The 15,967-nt window shown below is 35.6% G+C and overlaps 1 long non-coding RNA gene across 1 annotated transcript; it reads right to left on the reverse strand.

Moving 5' to 3' along the window:
- Positions 1-9,032: 9,032 nt before the first annotated feature.
- LOC129891124 (uncharacterized) lies at positions 9,033-13,786 on the reverse strand. The gene is made up of 2 exons (XR_008767108.1): positions 13,448-13,786; positions 9,033-9,236 (listed from the first exon to the last, which is right to left on the reverse strand). It is a non-coding gene; the product is annotated as an uncharacterized LOC129891124 (long non-coding RNA).
- Positions 13,787-15,967: the final 2,181 nt, after the last annotated feature.

Consider the following 15,967-nt stretch of genomic DNA (forward strand, 5'->3'; position numbering starts at 1 on the left):
TGCCCATCTGTTTGCAGAAGAAAATTAGTATCGAAATTCACCTTCAGACCCAAATCTTTCTAAAATGATTTCCAAAATTAGATGGTGCACTAAGCACCCCTATATGAAATAATGGACAATGGGACTCCGTGAAGTCTGAATATTTCTTGAATGTACAGTCTAGTATAGTTCTTTGTTAAATCAATAGTCTTTACTAGCAAGAAATGGGTTGACTTAGTCATTCGATCTATAATTACCTGAATCGAGTTAGGCTATCGGCAAGATTGCGATAAGCCAGTAATGAAATCTGTGTTGATTATCGTAACATCTCAAACATTGGAAAGTTAAGAAGGAAAGAAAAGTTGTAGAAAAATTTGCTAGTACAAGGTTCCATGAGGCTACCTATGGACCGTCAAGGTCCTATGGCCCGTAGAAGTCCATCATAGGTGAGTCCAGCACTTGGAAAAATAATATGAGTTTCAGGAGATGTTGTAAGAGCCTACCTATGAATCGTACAGAGTCATATGGTCCATATAAGGCCTTCATAGAAGTGATCCTGAAGTTAGAAATATAACAAGTCTCAAAAGGTTTTGTTTGAACCAACAGGATGGTCCGTAAAGGAGATCTACGAACCATAGGATGGGTTGTAGCATGAGATTCAGAGAAGGGGTATTTGAGGATTGGCAAGACGGAAAGTCCTACGGCCCATAGGGTGGTCCACAGACCGTAAGGTTGTTCAAAGTATGAAGTTCAGAGGGTTGGTTTCTGAGGTTGTACAAGATAATGAGGTCTACGGACCGTATGAGCATCTATGACTCGAAAAGAGGGTTTGTAGGATAAACTTTAGAGACCTTTATTTTTGTATTTTTTTCCCACGAGCCCATAAGATAACTCATATGTAGGGTTAGTAGGTAACCTCAGACAATTAATTCATAAGGTTATTTCAGTTATTTTCCATTCTTTTAATATCTAAGTATATCATTTTGGGCATATTCCCAAGTCCTATAATTATCCTTATGCTTCAAAATTCCCTCATACCCTCTCATTCACTCAAAACTCTTAATGCTCTTAAGAAATTCTCTCTCAAGGTCTTCTTCTTCAAGAAAGCTTGAGTTTCAAGCATCAAGTCTCATCTTCAAGCTTCAAGGATATAATTCATTGAGGTAAGTGAGAACTTCAATTTCTATTTATGTTTTCTTTCAAAAATTCAGGATTTTGATGATTATGCATTGGGTTCAATCAACTATGATTTTATTCATTCTTATTAATCTTATTACGCATGATTTGATCCTAATTGAATACTTTCAGTGGTTTTCTCATGAACCCACATATTATGCGTATGTTATGATTATGAACTATGTTTAGAGTATTATACATGCATCATGAATTGAACAATCTATGATTTAAGGAAGCTTTTAGATAAAGTATCAAGTAGGATTTTATGTAAGTAAGGTTGCTTCAAAGTAAAGTATTCTCATCATGAAGGGTTTTTATTATCTTCTATGAAAAAACTTATCATGATTTAGATGCTTAGATAAGTGTCTCTTAAAAATATTTCATGATTTATGATATGTTGAAAGGGGTTATTATATGATTTTAAGTATGTTATGATGAATTTGGTAACTAGATACTTACCATTTTCAAAGATTACGATGTGTTATGTATGACATTCCATGGAGAGTTGACTTAGCACCGAGAAGACTATAAGATGGAGGCTCTCCCGTTATCTAGTAGCAATGACCTAGTCCCATAACTACGTGCCCCCATAATATGTCCCAATTGGAAAAATTAGCTTAAGCATGACAACCGCTTTTTGATGTGGAAAAGACACTAAACTCCTTGTTATAGTTCACATGGTTTATGTCATGACCCAAGCTAGGCCCTAAATATGACACGGCGATTAGAATCTCAAAGGACTTCAACCAAGCCTCTTACCATATCATACATGAGCATGCATAAGGTAAATATTCAAGAACATAGAAAAAGAGATCATAAATGTGAAATAAAGTCTCAACATAAATATCTCAATAAAAGAGAATAAATCCTAACTCAAATGGGAAGACAACATAGACTCCCGAACATCTAACATGCCTCTACTAGTTTACATGGGGGCATAAGAAAAGCTCCTAGCTCATCCAAAATAAAAGATAAAGTCACAAGGAACAATTAAAAGGTAAATGTTTCGTCTTTGAATAATTAGGAATCACCAACAATAGGAGAATAAAGCTCAACTATAGCCACGAATAGAGGTGTATGATGCTCGTCGGAACCTACATTATGATACAATGTAGGTAAAAAGTATGAGTTAGTACATGAAATGTACTAAGTATACGAGAAGCATGCATGAACAATAATAATAGGACATAGTCAATATGAACATGTGATGCATGACCAATATCTTAAAACATAAGAAAAACTTGAAAACATAATAATATCATAATCATGTGGTCAATGCATCATCAACATCATGAAAACTTATACCATTTCATATACCTTTGTGGGATAGGACATTTAACCAACATATAAGACCATGCGAGCTATAATATAAAATCCGATGTAACTCCCACATCGAGAAGAGAGAGGCTACTTGCCAAGGTAGAATCTATGAGAACATCTTAAACTTGAGCTATTTGTGGATCCACTAGCTAGGCTATAAACACAAACCTACGCGGGCAACATAGTTAGGGACTAGAGGTTGCTACTAGGAGTCCCTTGGATCGCTACTTGAGTTTTCGGATAGAGCCCCACCTCAAAGTCCTCTTTGTGCTCAATCATTATCCATACAGAAAGTCATTAACATCATTAGAAAAGGATTTAATAAATACCAATCCTCATCATACAATAATGATAAGAGTAGCTCATTAACATGATTGATTCATAGAAGAAAACCTTTCGTCTTTATGAATTCGTGAGTCGGTGAGAATATCATTCACCATCTTTAACATGAGTGTATGAGGAAAATCCATCATAACTTTATACTTTCTTGAAACATCATTGAAATCATAATTCATCATCATTCATTACTTTCATGAGTCATTCATCAGTCCTTGATTATCATTCATAAAAATCCTTTATCAATTATGATCATAATTCCTTAAAATCATACTTGAAAATGACATAAAGCATGAGTCTATGAAAATCAACTTGAAATCATCCAATTAAATTTGATTCATGCTTAATTAAATCAATTACAATGAAATAAACCAAAATTGAATTGAACCAATGCAATTTCATAAGAACTAGACCTTAGAAGAAGAATTCATAAAAGAGAATTGAAGAAAAACTTGGGACTCCATGGATAGAAAGATCCATGGATGAATTCCCACATACCTTACACAATTAGAACCCTAAGTTCACTTGAATCGAAGAATTGGAGTTGAATTTCCTTGAAACCTTGCTTGAGGAAGAGGAAGACCTTGGGAGGAAAATTCTAGAGAGAAGAATTATATTTTGGATGATTGGGAGTGAATGAGAGATTTAGGAGAGTTGGGGTAGTTAATAGAATAGGATTATGTTACAACCCAAGCCTAGGGCCTAGACGTGACATGGAAAATGAGACATCCGGAGGCACCTCACCCAAGCCTGTTCGCATTCATTTAACTTTTCATGGGTAATGATATTCAATAATGAGCGTAAATAGAAGAGGGAAATAGGACTAAGGGAAAATATCTTAGAATAAGAGTAGCCAATGACTTCAAAACATCATACATCCATGTCCAAACATACCTCTACATATAGACTTGGTTGGGGCTAAGACATGTCCCTAGCTCACCCTCATAATATATAGAACAAGTGCCTAAAAGAAAATCCAATAGTCTATACATAACATGAGCTAGAATGGCGAAGAAGTATTGTTCCCAAAACATGGGAACTCACCAAGGTAGTAGCCTTCAAAAATCAAACTAGCCATGAGGAGGTGAATATGGAGAAGCGTCGATCCCTACATGGTGATATCAGCAAAAGAATATGTGTTAGTACTTTGAATGTACTAAGTACGTAGGTATACATATGAACATTGAAGAAACATTATAACATTAATATAGCATAAAACATAATGCAATGCATACATAATCAATCAAGTAAGTAACATTTGAAAACCTTCATTTGTAGGAAGATGACCATAACCGACATTTAAGACCATGCGAGTTATTACATGTAATCCAACATAACCCCCTACGTTGGCATGGAGAGACTACGTGCTGGGTAGATCTCTGTCAACTTCATTCATTTCTTTAACTTTAATTTGAAGAGCTTTTTGTGGATCCACTAGCCTAAGCCTACAAGGGCTCCTATATTGGTGCATAGTTAATGAGACAAGGGGTTGCTACTAGGATTTCTTTACCGAATCCCACCTCAATGCCCCATTTAGTGCTAAGTCAAATCCCATGAAATACTTCATATTGTAAGAATATATCATTTACATAGCTTTAAATGATCAAACATCATTCGTTGGAATAGCTCATGGAAAACCTTTATTGAGTCAAATATATGAGAATCGTCCTTAGCACATAAATAATCCATTCTTTAGCTAAGAATCCCTTTCATCATCATTCATATCATTTCATCATTCTTTCTTTTCATAAGACTCTCTTTTCATCATAAACATTTGCTTTCATAAATATTCATTTTGGAGTCAAGCTTTCAATTCAAACTTCATTGAAATATAGTAAAACTAGGTGAGTTCTTTTCAATCAACTTTCAACCATTCAAGTCCATGTTAACATGCATGAGAGTAATGGAATGAATCAATTAATACATCTTTAAGCAACCCACCAATACACTATAAAACCCCTTTTCATTCTCTCCTATGAGAACACTTGATGAATCAACCATTTCATGAAATTAAGTGTCAATGGAAGTTAAGATAGGTAAATAAACTTCAAATATTCAATAATCTATGCATTTGCTATCATAATATGAAAACCCATACAATTTACCATTTGAAATTAAACTGCTAAGTTTAGAAATTTCTTGAGCTCCATGGGTGGAATAACCCATGAATGAGACCCACATACCTTGGAGAAATAAGCCCTAATCTAGCTTTGAGAATGGAGACTTGAAGAACTCTTGAATGAAACCCTAAACTTGGCTTGAAACCCTTGGGAGAACTTGAGAGGAAGGTGTTTATGTGTTTGAGTCTAATTGTGAGAATGAAGTGTTTGGGATAGTTTTAGGGCTTTAGATAGGGTCCATTCAGTCCCCAAAACAACTACAATTTGATTTTAAAACATGGGAAAAGACTAAAATTCTCCTTTTAAAACTGGCTAGACTGGTTTCACGGAGGATCCATCACAGTCCGTGGTGCTCACCACTGTCTGTGGTGGTGTCCCATGGTAAATAACTTGGAGGAGGAAATCTTGGGGTTTGCAAGAAAGTCTCTGAATTTCCTCCATGAAGACCTTCATGATCCGTGGGGGGCATCACGGCCCGTGAAATGTGGTCTTGGTGCAGGTACTATAGGAGGGCCTGTAGGAGTGATCATCACGGAACACACCACGGTCGGTAAAGATTTCCACGACCAGTGGTGGTCACTCGTGGTCCTTGCCTTAGAAAGTTTTCTGAGGTCTTAGGGGAGGGGTCGCCATGGCGGGCTTTACGGCCCGTGATCCCTTATCGTGAACCTCCCCCTACAGGACTAGGTTCCTGAATCACCACCACAGTGACTCACCACAAGGCGTGGTTCGTACCACAGCCCATGATGGCCTTCTGTGGTCCCCATCTGGTGCTAAAAACTGCACTTTTCTGAGTTTTCATCTGTTGTTCCTCCTTTTAGGACTTTTTAAATTTCTGGGGTCTTAAATATTAATCTCGAAAAACTGTCCAAATACATTATTAAAAGGTTGGGTAACGACTAAAACACCCCTCTTAAAAACTAGGCGAGGGCAATCTACACGAGCCGTGGAGTGGTCCTTAGGAACTGACTTAGTCAAGTCTGGGTGAGGGACCTTTGACAGAGGGTACTATGGGTCGTGGTCCTCTATACGGTTCATAGACCCTCTCATACTACTGAATTTGGTCCAACACTGAGGAAAGAGGTTGGGTGAGCTCCACGGTCTGTAGAGCCTTCCACGATCCATAAACTTCCACCCTTTTTCCCAAATTCCAAATGCACTTTCACAATTTCTTTTCATGGCCCGTCAAAGTGTCCGTGAAACTCCAGAAAGCTACAACTTTGATAAATTCCCCTTTTAAAATCCATTTTCTGACTTCTAACTTTCGGAATTTTACAGTTTATATCGGTTAACAGTATCTATCACAAAGATTTATGATTCACAATTATGTTATTACAAACTTATGTATTATGTTTCTAATTATGTTTTAAAGTATTATGTCATGTTTTAGCTTATTCATTGCATTATCATGTTTTATGTCATGTATTGCACATTCTCCATACTCGGTACATTCCTTAGTACTGATGCATACATCTTTTGTGCCTATATTTTCTAATAATATAGGTTCTGACGTTCCTCCATTCAGATGTGGCAAGTGGATTGGTCATCTTTGCTTAGTTTTTGATGAGTCCTCATGGTTCGAGGGCATGTCCATCTTATGCGTTCTTTTATCTTATTTTCAGACCTTCTTTATTTTTTAGATTATTTCATGATCTAGGGTTGTCCTATGTCGCACCTATGATTAGTAGAGGCTTGTTGTCAGACATAATATGATCCTGCTTTATTAATTCTTTATACTCTGATTTTGGTATCGTATGAGATTATGATTTGAGACTTACACTCCACTTACCAATCTATTTGATTATGTTGTTTATTCTTAGTGTCATTCTTATGTCAAATGGCTTGTTTAGTGTCTCTCGGGGATCCTATTCACTTTGTCACATCTAAGGGGTAGCTTGGGTCATCACAAACTTGTAATTAGAACATTAGGTCAAAGTGTCCTAGGGTGTCTGACAAGCCGCGTCAAGTAGAGTCTGGTTCATCGATGTGAAGCACGCCACATCTATGAATAAGTGGCAATGAGGCATTTAAGAAACTTCACTTCCTTTATACTCTTTAAGTCGTGTGATAGATTTGAAATCTATAAGATTTCCTTTTAACTCATGTTCTATGCATTTCAAAATCATGCCTCCAAGAAGAGATTCAATGAGAAGGAATGTGAATCAAGATGAGGAGCAATAAGCACCTCAAACTTCGATTGATCCTTTGGTCGAGCAAGTCACTCATGCTGAGTTTAGGGATGCTTTCCAAATGCTTACCCAAGCTATGACATCACAAGAAATTAAAGATATAGTAGATCATATGAACCCAAATATAGGCATAATGGCGACTATGGTTCGAGACTTCACTCAAATGAATCCTCTAGGATTTCATTGTTCCAAAGTGGTTGAGGGTCCACAGGAATTTGTTGAGGGAATCCAAAAGATTATGGATATCGGGTGTGACTCTAGTGGAAAAGGCAGACCGGACCTCTCATCAATTGAAAAGGGTTGCTCAAGTATGGTTTACTTAATGACAGGAAGAGAGGGCTATCGATTCAGGTCCTTTAGATTGGGACAAGTTCGAGGGTGCTTTTATTAACCTTTTCTTACACCTTGAGATGAGGGAGGTTAAGGTTCAAGAATTCATCAAGTGAAATAAGAGAATATGAGTGTGAAGGAATATGCCTTGAAGTTCACTCAATTGTCCAAGTATTCTCCGACAATAAGAGCCAACTCTAGAGCTTGTATAGGCAAGTTTGTTTCTGATGTTTTAGAGATGGTGGTCAAAGAGTGTAGAACTGCTATGTTGATTAAGGAGATGGATATCTAGAGGTTGATGACTATGCTCAACAAATTGAGGAGGAGAAGCTTAAGGAAAGAGCTAGAGAGAATAAGAGGGCAAGGATAGATAGTGGTGATTTTTCTCATCAGAGGTCCAGAAAATGGTGGTCATTCTCAGTTTTAACAGAAATTCTCTGGATTGACTATATCTAGTGCTCTGATTAAGAAGTTCAACAAAGATAGAGTGTCTAACCCTAAGACTTAAGAGAGTGCTCCAAGTGGTCAGATTGTCCCTACATGTAGGAAGTGTAGGAAGAACCATCGAAAATATTGCTTAGCTGATTTCAATGCATGTTACATTGTGGTAAGGTTGGTCATAAGATAAAAGATTTCCCTTTGGTTTTTTGCAAGGGTAGAGATGGTTGTCAGCAGACTCAGTCTACTTGTTTAGGTCGCCCTGTTAAGTAGGGTGCTTCATTTAGTTTTAGTGGTTAGCGTCTGAACAAGTTTTATGCTCTTCATAATCGACAAGATCAGGAGGATTCCCCTGATCTGGTTACTTGTATGTTACAAGTCTTTTAGTTTAATTTTTATGGTTTGTTAGATCCTGGAGCAAATCTTTCTTTTGTGACTCCTAATGTTTCTATAAAGTTTTCTGTCAGTCCTAAAATCTTGTTAGAATCTTTCTCAATCTCTATTCATGTCGGTGATTTAGTTTTAGCTGAACAAGTTTATAGAAATTGTCTAGTCTCAGTCTTTTAGAAAATCACCTCAGTTGATCTTACAGGGTTAGGCATGACTGATTTCGATATTATTCTTGGTATGGATTGGTTTCATGCTTGTTATGCCTCTATTTATTTTAGAACCCACTAAAATATTTTAGGTCTTTAGCCACCCTCAAAAAGTGTGGCCTAAAATATCAAAAAGTGTTGCCCTTGATCAAAGGCCACACTTTTTGATTTTAGACAACGCTTTTCAGGGAATGGCCTAAACTGGCGTAACCTTTTCCCTGAGGCCACGCTTTTCAAGTTATGCATTAGAAGTAACGCTTTACAAGTGTTCCCTTAGGAAAACAAGGGCCATGCTTGTAGCAACTGTTATGGAAACGCTTTTCATGACCTTAAACTATACTTTGATGCGTAGCCTTTCCTACATAGAGAGAGTGGCCATTTCTACTTCTCTAAAACTACATTTCAGTAATGGTGCCTTTACTAAAAATATATTTTAAAAATTTATATGCCACAATTTTATTTTTCATATATTCAGTAATCATATTATACATTATTATCCAATTTAAACAACCTCAAGCACTAAACTAGTTGACAAATAACTCAAAAAATAACAATTCAAATGTATAGATTTCAATAAACTTGGGAAAAGCAACATGTCTTCTACTACACAAACTTATAATAAGTCAATATTTCAAAGATGTGCACTACAATGAATTCCACAAAATAAAATGTAAATTCAAACATAACAATTATTCAAAAGTTCTCATCATTCAAATCAATTGATTGAATTGACTTAGATCACCTGCATTTTCCTACACATTCAAAATAAAATTAGAAATTAGAAATAAATTATAAAAAATCACTATATAGCACGTATTCGATATTTATCATGAATATATATTATACAACATTGTTGATTGAAAGAAAAATTAATCAAACTTTGATGACAATGGATTGAAAAAAATCCAGAACCAAACAGTTGTAAAGTCTCAAATCTTTGGCAATCTAACAAGAAAGGACTAATTGTATTTTTGAAGTAAATGAGAGTGTAACACAAGCCACATCGAAACTTCAAAGATAAGAGTTTAAATTCACCTGTATGGCGTGTTAACACCCCACATAATTTTCATTTAGCAAACCCATATTAAATCACAACATACAACTCACATTTCTAATAAAATCACAACACATTTTAAATTTTGGAACTCTAGACTTGCAATTCTTCTCCTGCCACTTGGGGCTCAAAAGCAAATGAATGAAGGAAAAACATGATTCAATTCCTCCGCACATTCAAAACATGTTCCAAAGAGAATGAACTATTCAGATCCAAGAAAGAAAAAAATATGAATACTGCAAACTTGGTTTTATTTGATTATGCAAAAGAGAAGGGTAGAAGCAATTAATCAAGAGGAGAGGAAACTTTTGTAACTGCTTGTTCTTCAAGTAGCATGATGATTCAAGTAATGGTGAGGCCAGTGTTATCAAAGGCGAAAAGCACAAAAAAGCTCTAAGGTCCGTTGGGGCTTTAAGCACAAAGAGCAAATAAAGCGTGAGCTTTAATGAAAAAAAGGTGCAAAGGAAGAAAAAAATACAAATATATTTGCTTAGTCCAAGACTAATAATTATAAACATGCGTGACTAACATATGACCAAACAAATTGAAAACAAATTATGATAAAGTGAATTATCAATTGTTTAGTGTCACTTCTTAAGAAGAGGCTCGTTGGCAAGGAAAAGTTTCCTTAGAACCTTGATGACAACACTGAAGCGCTCAACACGTTTTGTGCCTTGCTTCGGGGTTTAAGCGCACTTAAAGCACGCCCTTGACTACACTGGGTGAGGCATATGAAAAGAATTAAAAATTGGCTTTAAATTCTATAACTCCAAATGGCCATATAAGATTGGAGCTAACAATTTAGTTTTCATGATGAAATTAAAATAGGAAACTATAAAATTACCTTTATTATGTAAATCTACATCATATGCTCTAACAGATAAATTAGCTTAATAGCTCCTTTTATCAAAAGATAAATTCGAGTTGAAGAATGTAAATCTCGAGAGTGGCAATTTGATCTACCAGTAACGCTGAAAGAAAATACACCAGATCAATAGGAAGTTGTTGATTGCTATGATAGTAACAATCCGACATGTGAATTTTGGCGATTGGGCGTCAAGTAAAATGGCAGAACCCGTGCAAACACTAATAAAATGATTCCGAGCCTATGGGAAGAGAAGTAGGAGCCTTCATCTAGTTGCACTTTATTGCATGGCTCATTGAGACGCGGTGAGCTATCCCGTACCCAAACATTATTTGTTAAGTGAGAAATCATAAAGTTTGAGGTAAGATAAATAAGTAAGCTTCACAGCTGATACATCCTCAACTGCTTCATTACTTAGGCAAAAGAGCATCTAATCATTTTAGTATTAAATTTGAGCAATAAAGATGTAGCATATATGAAGGGTAGCCTTATTATTTGGTTTCTACACAAGTAATAACTTTGTTAAGGCATAATATCATTAGTGGAACAAAACACCTACTGCCAGATGTATGAAAAGGATATAAGCAACATTAAGATAGGCCTAAAAATGGATATAAACCCCATGTATAAATTCTAGATGCAAGTGTATCCATCACAATTCCAGAAATGAAAGAGACATCTCAAAACTAAAACAATCAGGGTGTATCTTAGGAAATTACACCTAAAGTATCTTGGCCATTCACAGTTGTATGATTTCTATAATAAAAACCTTCATATCGACAGGTAGAATTTAGTAATCAGAAATGGCAAAGAACAGACAAATGCCTAATAATAATATTATAAAAAAAAAGGACATGGACTTACTGCGAAACCACCTTTCTTCACTTCTTCAGAACCTCAGTGAGACCATTTTCAAGCTTAATTTCTGCCCATGGCCAACATACAACTAACAAAAGTCTGACTATCCAACAAATCAACACAAATGCACAGTCCAATAAATTGATAAATGACTTCAACACTTCAAGACATACCTTGATCCTTTTATGCTCTTCGTTATTGAAATTGAACAAATCGGTCATGTGCCACTCATATACACAACAAAATTCAACCATGCTTCATCACCCTTTATATCTCTTTTTGTTATCCAACTTAACAAAATTAGACGTATATTAAAACCAGCAAGTAATTTAAAAAGTCTAAGTCAAAGTTGAACACTGTAAAAATATACACACTAGATTTGGTGTATGATGGGTAGCTTCTTTTGTGTACGCTGGCTCAAAGCTATTGTCAAGGAATGATATTTTCATGAAAACACCCTAATAGACACCACATGACTAACAAGTACTATACTGTACAGGAAGTTCAGAGAGAATTGACTTGATCTGCAACTTTACTACCATAACAAAGCTGCAAGTATGATCCAATCTTTCTTTGTGGTTCACAACAGTAGAGTAAATGGTATTAGGAAACAACTCGATGAAAAAAGTCCAAACATTTGAAATGGGAACACAACAATCACCCTTTTTCATTTGTGTATCGGCCAGAAAACTAAATGAAATATGATCCTAAAATCCTAGTACAATCGAGTTTCAGATGGAAGTAAACACGTCTTACATACTTCCAATTATGTGCGTCTAATTTGTTAAACATGTCAGAAGAAGCAACAAGCAATCTGTCAAATTACATCATATCTTGCAAACGGTTTTATAAATAGAACTAGGAAGCAAAGTAAGTACCTATCCCCTAGATATTTGATATTCGTTGTTACATGCACATCCGAGCAATCTCTTAAATGAACAAGCATTACTTCTGTCGTGCCCCAACATTGAAATGTTCAGTACCATTATACAATCAAAGCTTTAGACAGAGGGTGTCTACTACATAACTTCATTGATGAGTGCTAGGAAACAACTTGCACTTTTAGAGCAACCAACACCGGTGGGGCTCTATTTTTAGAGGATTCGAGCTACATAGAAAATGACTTGTTTTTCTAGAACAAAGATTATATTCCAATCATCTTTCACTGATTCTCAAGGAAAAAAAAATGGAAGGAACGTAAAAAGATAAACATAATACATTCACTAGCAAGAATAGCAGATGAAAGTACTCTCAACATAAGAATCGTCTGAAGTGTGAAAGTGTATCACTCTAGATACTTTTTGACATTCCGACATATGGTGGGGGGGGGGGGGGACTATAGTTCATAAGTACAAAGAAACTACAACAATAATAATCAGCACAACATACAAATAATAATGATTTGAACATATTCATATAAAGCCAGAGCCATACATGAAAGTACGCTTTACAAACTCAGTTTGATATCTATGTCCATAACCATTGAAAGATTAACATCATCTAGCAAAAATATGTGTACATCATAAATAAAAGACAGATAAATAACAACATATCACTAAATTCCAAAAACATAAATTTAAATTTTACTTAGAATTTTTGAACCCTTTTACCTAACACCACCAACAAAATACCCAGTATAATCTCAATAGTGACTCTACAAAGAATATTGTGTATGCGGACCTTATCAGCCATTACTTTGGACCTCAAATGCAGAAACTCAAAAGACACAAGAGAAATAATATCTACTGGAACAAAGCTCGCATTTCATAGCAATAATTTCATATTCAACTCATGAAGAATCAAATTCGTTTACACAGAGATTTTCATAACAAGAAATCAAATGGAAAAAATAAATAAAAACCATCAACAAATATCCATTTTGGGCATTCATAAGGAAAATTGAAACTCACCGAGAAAGAAAAGGTAAGGTTCTTAACTAGTATTTGGGGAAAGAGAAACGCGTTAAAGATTTAGGAAAAGAGAAATCCTTTTAAGATTTAGGCAAAGACCAATAATTCTTTCTTTGCCCAAGCATAGTCATGCATGCTTAAAAACAAGAAGAAAACAATAAAAAAACAAGAAATCTCGCTGGAACACAAATAGATGAAATTGGAAAAATCAAGAATAAATATCACCGGAACAAGAAAAGAATAAACTGGAGAAAAGAAGAAGAAAGAAGTGCTTACTGGCGAAATCTCGATTGAACTAGCGGAGTAAACCCATTCTAACTCAATTTCATCGAAAATGATAACAATAATTTCGCCGAGAAGAGCTTCATTCCTTGTAGCCTTGTTCATTGTAGCAGGAATCTCATATTCAATTTCACCAAGAAGCGCTTACCAGAGAAATCCCCCTAGGTGTTTGTAGAGTTTATCAACACCCTTTTAGCTTTTGAGTATAATATTTGGCCTTTTAGAATTTGGGGGTAGATCTAGATATACGGAGGGAAACAATTATTTGGGTTAAAATTTTTATTAAGATTATTAGAGCACACTTATTAAGTGTCGTCTTTAGAATTATAGAAATGCAACACTTAAAAGCGTAGCCGTACATATTAATAAATGGAGCCAATTATTTAGATACACTTATAAAGCGTAGTCTATGATTTTAAAGAGCACATTTTAAAAATATTGTCAAAGATTTCTGTGGCCAAAAGCTAAATACTAAGACTACGCTTTGAAAGCGTATCCGAAAATAGTTTAGACAACCCTTTTCAAGCGTTGTCCAGATTTAGTGTGGCCTGAGGCCTAAAATGTTGTAGTGACCTAAGCAATTAAGTTTCAGTTTTCGAATGAGCCAGTTATAAAGTGAAAGGGTGGTAATTCATCATTTAAGGGTCAGTTTATCTTGTGCCTTAAAGCTAGAAAAATGATTTCTAAGAGGAGTATCTATCATCTAGTATAGGTTAGGGATATAAATTCCAAAACTCCTACTCTTGAGTTAGTTCCTAGTGTGGATGAGTTTTCGGAAGTGTTTCCTCGTGATCTTCCGAGAATTCCTCCCAAAAAGGAAATTGACTTTGGAATTGACCTCTCCTAGATATCCAACCTATCTCTATTCCTCCTTATAGAATGGCTCTGGAAGAACTTAAGGAGTTGAAAGATCAGTTAAAAGACCTTTTGGATAAAGGTCTCATTAGGTCAGGTATCTCTTTATTGTGAGCTTCAGTTCCCTTTGTTCACAATAAAGATGATTTTCTCTGCATGTGCATTGATTATCGATAGTTGAACAAGGTCACAATCAAGAATAAGTATCGTATCTCAAGAATTGATAATTTTTTCGATCAGCTTCTAGGTGTTAGCTTCTTTTCAAAGATTGATCGTTGATCGGGTTATCATCAGCTTAAGGTGAGAGAATGTGACATTTTAAGAACAACTTTTAGAACTCAGTATGGTCATTGTGAATTTTTGATTACGTCTTTCGGACTAACGAATGCTTGCGCAACTGTTATGAATTTAATGAATAAGATGTTCAAGCAATATTTGGATATGTTCGTCATTGTGTTAATCGATGATATTTTGATCTATTCTCTGAGTGAGGATGAGCATGTAGATCATTTGAGGATTTCATGTAAGTTCTCAACGATCATTTGTTTTCTAAGTTTAGTAGGTGTGAGTTTTGGTTGAGGTCGGTTGTGTTCCTTGGCCATATCATTTTTCGGCGATGGTATTGAATTTGATCCTAAAAAGATCGAGGCTATTAATAATTTTCCTAGTCCTCTTTCTCCTTTGGATATTCAGAGTTTCTTGGGTTTAGCTGGTTACTAGAGATCGTTTGTGGAAGGATTTCCCTCTCTTGCTTTGCCTTTGACTATTTTGACTCAAAAGAAAGTAAAATTCCAATGGTCGGAATCTTGTGAGAAGAGTTTCCAAGAGTTGAAGAATCGACTTACTTCCGCCCTAGTTTTGACTTTATCAGATCGGTTTTGTTGTGTATTGTGATGCCTCGAGGATTGGTCTTGGTTGTGTTTTGATGCAAAATGGTAAGGTGATAGCATACGCTTCTAGGTAACTTAAAGTTCATGAGAAAAATTACCATACTCACTATTTGGAGTTAGCGGCGATGGTGTTTGCTTTGAAGATATGGAGACACTATCTTTATGGTGTTCATATGGATGTGTTCACCGATCATAAGAGTTTGCACAAAAGAATTTGAACCTTCTCCAAAGGATATAACTTGAGTTGTTGAAAGATTATGACATGAGTGTTCATTACCATCCGAGAAAGGCAAATGTAGTTTTCGACACTCTTAGTAGATTGTCCATGAATAGTGTTTCCCATATTAAAGATGAGAAAAAGGAGTTGGTTTGTGATTTCACTAACTAGCTCGTTTGGATATTTGTTTGGTTGATTCCAAGGATAGTGGTGTTGTGCAAAATGGCTCAAAATTGTCTCTTATGTCGGATGTGAAGGCAAAACAACATAGTGATCCAACTTTGGTTGAATTGAAGAAAGTGGCTTCAGAAAAAGCTATTGAGGCTTTCTCTCTAGGGGGCGATGGTTTGCATTTCTACAAAGATCTCTTGTGTGTTCTTGATATTGATGATTTGAGGCAACAAATTATATTAGAGGCTCACAATTCTAGGTATTTTATTGTGGAATTTATGGCTAAGCGTCCGAATTGCCTATTAGTGAAGGTCTAGCACAAAAAATTAGGAAGTTTTGCTCAAGATATTAGCATTCCTACTTGGAAATGTAAAGTTTTGA

The sequence above is a fragment of the Solanum dulcamara genome, chromosome 6 (genome assembly GCF_947179165.1).
Source record: "Solanum dulcamara chromosome 6, daSolDulc1.2, whole genome shotgun sequence".
NCBI classification, from domain to species: Eukaryota; Viridiplantae; Streptophyta; class Magnoliopsida; order Solanales; family Solanaceae; genus Solanum; species Solanum dulcamara.